Raw genomic sequence first — 5,089 nt, forward strand, 5'->3', positions numbered from 1 at the left:
TTTGTGCCAGCAAAGCAGCGGGTCCAGATGGTGTATCGCCACGATTGCTGAAGGCCTGTGCGTTGGAACTGGGGAGTCCTCTACAGCGCATCTTCAACCTGAGCCTGGAACAGGGGAGAGTCCCGAGGCTTTGGAAAACATCTTGTATCACTCCTGTCCCAAAGGTATCACGTCCTAGTGAGCTGAATGACTTCCGGCCTGTCGCTCTGACGTCACATCTGATGAAGACCATGGAGCGGCTGCTGCTTCACCACCTGAGGCCACAGGTCCGTCACGCCCTAGACCCTCTGCAGTTCGATACCAGGAGAAGGTGGGAGCGGAGGATGCCATCATCTATATGCTTCATCGATCCCTCTCCCACCTGGACAGAGGCAGTGGTGCTGTAAGAATTATGTTTTTGGACTTCTCTAGCGCCTTCAACACCATCCAACCTCTGCTCCTTAGGGATAAGCTGACTGAGATGGGAGTAGACTCACACCTTGTGGCATGGATTGTGGACTATCTTACAGACAGACCTCAATATGTGCGTCTTGGGAACTGCAGGTCTGACATCGTGTGCAGCAATACAGGGGCGCCGCAGGGGACTGTACTTTCTCCGGTCCTGTTCAGTCTATATACATCAGACTTCCAATATGACTCAGAGTCCTGCCACGTGCAAAAGTTCGCTGATGACACTGCTATTGTGGGCTGCATCAGGAGTGGGCAGGAGGAGGAGTACAGAAAGTTAATCAAAGACTTTGTTAAATGGTGCGACTCAAACCACTTACACCTGAACACCAGCAAGACCAAGGAGCTGGTGGTGGATTTTAGGAGGCCCAGGCCCCTCATGTACCCTGTGATCATCAGAGGTGACTGTGTGCAGAGGGTGCATACCTATAAATATCTGGGAGTGCAGCTGGATGACAAATTGGACTGGACTGCCAATACTGATGCTCTATGTAAGAAAGCTCAGAGCAGAATATACTTTCTGAGAAGGTTGGCATCCTTCAACATCTGCAGTAAGATGCTGCAGATGTTCTACCAGGACGGTTGTGGCGAGTGCCCTCTTCTACGCGGTGGTGTGCTGGGGTGGCAGCATAAAGATGAAAGGCGCCTCACGCCTGGACAAACTTGTTAAGAAGGCAGGCTCCATTGTAGGATTAAAGTTGGACAGTTTAACATCTGTGGCAGAGCGACGGGCACTAAGCAAACTCCTGTCAATCATGAAGAATCCACTGCATCCACTTAACAGTGTCATCTCCAGACAGAGGAGTAGCTTCAGTGACAGACTTTTGTCACTGTCCTGTTCCACTGACAGACTAAAGAGATCGTTCCTCCCCACACTATGCGAATCTTCAATTCCACCCGGGAGTAAATGCAACATTAATTTTATTTTAATTCTTTTCATTTTTATTACTATTTAATTTAATATTGTTTCTTTGTATCAGTATACTGCTGCTGGATTATGTGAATTTCCCTTGGGATTAATAAAGTATCTATCTATCTATCAATACATAGCTGGAAACCAACAGAATGGCCAACAATTTGAACTGGCTGAACAAATGACCAACGGGTCAAACTTGTACACTAAAAATCCAGTAAATCTCACCTGTCTTGTTTAAGCTTCTCATCAAATCACTCGGACGTTTCTTAAACTTTAAGAGATTAGTTATTAACGTGTATACAGTTTTAATGAGTATAATAAAGCACAGAAATAAGTCAATGACATACCAAGTTGCCAGTATCGGTGTTAATGTTCTTCATGTTCCTCTCTGATACACTGAACTGTTGTCTCGTCTGTTTGCGTGTGCCTTTCTAGCACGTCGTCGTTCTCTTCTGCGTGCCTGTATTGAACATTAAGAGCTTCATTCATTTAAGAGCCATATTACCAAAACACTACAGTGGATTGTGCTTCAGATACTCACTTTTTTTTTTTTGGATTTAGACACAATCTTTTCAGGATTGCTTTTCTTCCTTGACGACTCTCCTTCCTCCTCAGTTTCTTGCATATCTATAAGATGTTATACGCCATTATCAGCCAACTTTTCTATTATGTAGCTAAACTAGTTTTCACATATAAAGCACACCATCCCAGCTGGCGCCTACGCTGTCCATTAAAACCAGTGCGCATGCCAATATTCAGCGTGTGTAAATTACAAAGGTTGCGATGAACATAAGATTTTAGAGCATTTCGAGGATGGACGTTTAACGGGACGGCCCCTGTTTTCACACGACAGTGACTCCTCAGTGAGGACCCCCTACTCTTTAATCCAGTGTCACTCTACTGATATATAAAGAGCAGCGACAGTAATGACACCAACAAGTACGCAGGTAGGCCGATATAAACGTTGTAATCTGTAGATACTGCGGATATAAACGTATACTGTGTGCACACGACGTCGATATCGTCACAAGCTCAGTTACTACGCTACTTCACTATGGCTGAAAGCGGCGTGGAATTCGCTTTGTGAAGCGTGGCTTTTAAGCGAGTAACAAAGAGAATGCGAGAATAAGTACACCTGACAATTACCTCCATCCATCGCTGAAAACACACGTCAGGCCAACATCTGCACAACAGCGTAACGAGGACTCCAGGCGCAGCTCCCTCTCGGCGCCATCAGAAGGTCCGACTGCAGCGGCGTTACTTCGTGTGCGGGCGGGACAAGCAGCCTGACGAAGCTTCGCCTCCCCGACACGTACTTACTGCAAATGGAGGATTACCATGAAAATATAATTTGAGAAGCGTGATTTCTATTAACCGTAACTCAAATATCTGGAAAATGTCCGCCAGTAAGACTCGTGAACTCTCATCCCGCCGCGCGCTTTCGGCCGTCACATTCACACGCTGGCCCGGCAGTGTTAGGACTCACTAGACAAATACAATCATTTTGACAGTAAATTGCCTGGCCATCCTACTGTACATCCCAAACTGTCAGACGTTTTTACAAATATTCACGTCCTTAAGGCCAACTGTACGCCGCTGCGGGTTTATAAAGACGAGCCGGAGTTACTTCACTTACGCTGGGAAGCGTTAACAGCGCCATTAATGGCGGATCTCCTTTGGGGTTTTCGACAGCGACATTGAAGCCCGACACGCTGGAGGTTGGGGTCCCCATTAGCGTGACTGGCCTCGGCACAGTAAACTTGTCACCCCTAGATATGGCCTTGTAACGAGCCTTTCTTTTTATTCAAACGCGGATCAATCGAAGTAAAACTAACGAGGCTTTACCTGAAATTAACCAAACATCTCAAACACGCCCAGAAAGCCGACAACTTCTTCAATGGCCCCTCAGAGCACTTCTACGGCAGAAGAGGCGCAGTTTCGTTTTTTTTGTTTTTAAGAAAACTATTGTGTGGTGAAAGTACAAGAAGATAAAAGTTCAGAGCCAAAGTTTACTCACTCTCGCTGTTTTCGAGCCTCCTTCTCTCTTCAGCTTGCGCTGCTACGTCTGTTGATTCTTCGTCTCCTGAACGCCGAGCTCTTGTGCGCACTGCTCTGACATGCCGGATGTGACGTAAGGCGCTTAAATCAGCCCCTGATGTAATCCGTTGGAAACCCCGACACTCGAGCGCGCGCGCACCGCCGCAACAGACGCAAACAACCCGGTGAGGTGAAGCGCCTCCAGTCCGCTGTCGTGGCCCACTCTTGGCGGCTGATCGGCGGCTCGTAGCTGCTAGAGCGCCAGTGGTAGCCATCGAGCGGGTTAACATCGGTCCTCTGCTGGCTAGCCGCTCATTTTTAGAGCTGGTGGTCCTGCGGTGGTCCTCTGGCAGCATTTATTAACTCCAAGGTAAACACACAACGTGTCCATTGCTCACGGACTGTTTTATTCCCACACAAGCATGTCCTGTGCCCATATTTTGCCCATTTTTCCCTAAAGTGGATAATTTGCCACAACTGGGATCACATTACGTCTTCAGCTGTTTTTCAGTGCACTCAACAAAATGTCCTGTCAGATTAAAATAAAGAAATATGTACTTGGGTTGCACATAATAACATTGTTTTTATCAAAAATCCTTTCATTATGCTTAATGCACTAAATAAATATCTCCTGAAACAACGTGATACGTTTATCTAAAATGAATGAAACTTTTTCATTCTCAGTTAAAGTAATTATTTTATGTTAAATGAACATGACTCATGTCAATAACGCATAATATTTAAACAGTTGTTTTATAAAGGTTTTATTAAATGCACCTCCCGAGTTACTTGGCTATAACCTTTTCAGGTTGTCAGTTATTTTGTTCCAGTATCATTTTATAGTTCCTGTTCAAAGTTATTAATAAGAAATAAACAGGTTTGCTTAATTATCCTAAAACTAGATTTATTAGGTAAAAAAAATACAAACCAACACAAATACCAAAGATTCACATTGAAAAGCTGAAAAGTCCGAGAGTTGTACAAGAACACGGCTGCTTTGGCTGCCAGGATGCCATTGCCAATGTAGAGCTAAATAAGAGATTAGAATTAGAATTAGAATTAGAACAATCTAGACGAGAACAGGCCATTCAGCCCAACAAAGCTCGCCAGTCCTATCCACTTGCTTCCTCCAAGAAAACATCAAGTCGAGTTTTGAAAGTCCCTAACGTCTTACTGTCTACCACACTACTTGGTAGCTTATTCCAAGTGTCTATCGTTCTTTGTGTAAAGAAAAACTTCCTAATGTTTGTGCGAAATTTACCCTTAACAAGTTTCCAACTGTGTCCCGTGTTCTTGATGAGCTCATTTTAAAATACAAGTCTCGATCCACTGTACTAATTCCCTTCATAATTTTAAACACTTCAATCATGTCACCTCTTAATCTTCTTTTGCTTAAACTGTAAAGGCTCAGCTCTTTTAATCTTTCCTCATAATTCAACCCCTGTAGACCTGGAATCAGCCTAGTCGCTCTTCTCTGGACCTTTTCTAGTGCTGCTATGTCCTTTTGTAGCCTGGAGACCAAAACTGCACACAGTACTCAAGATGAGGCCTCACCAGTGCATTATAAAGGTTGAGCATAACCTCCTTGGACTTGTACTCCACAGATCGTGCTATATAACCTAACATTCTGTTAGCCTTCTTAATGGCTTCTGAACACTGTTTGGAAGTTGATAGCTTGGAGTCCACTAT

This window comes from Polypterus senegalus, unplaced genomic scaffold (assembly GCF_016835505.1).
Source record: "Polypterus senegalus isolate Bchr_013 unplaced genomic scaffold, ASM1683550v1 scaffold_4259, whole genome shotgun sequence".
In the NCBI taxonomy this organism is placed as follows: Eukaryota; Metazoa; Chordata; class Cladistia; order Polypteriformes; family Polypteridae; genus Polypterus; species Polypterus senegalus.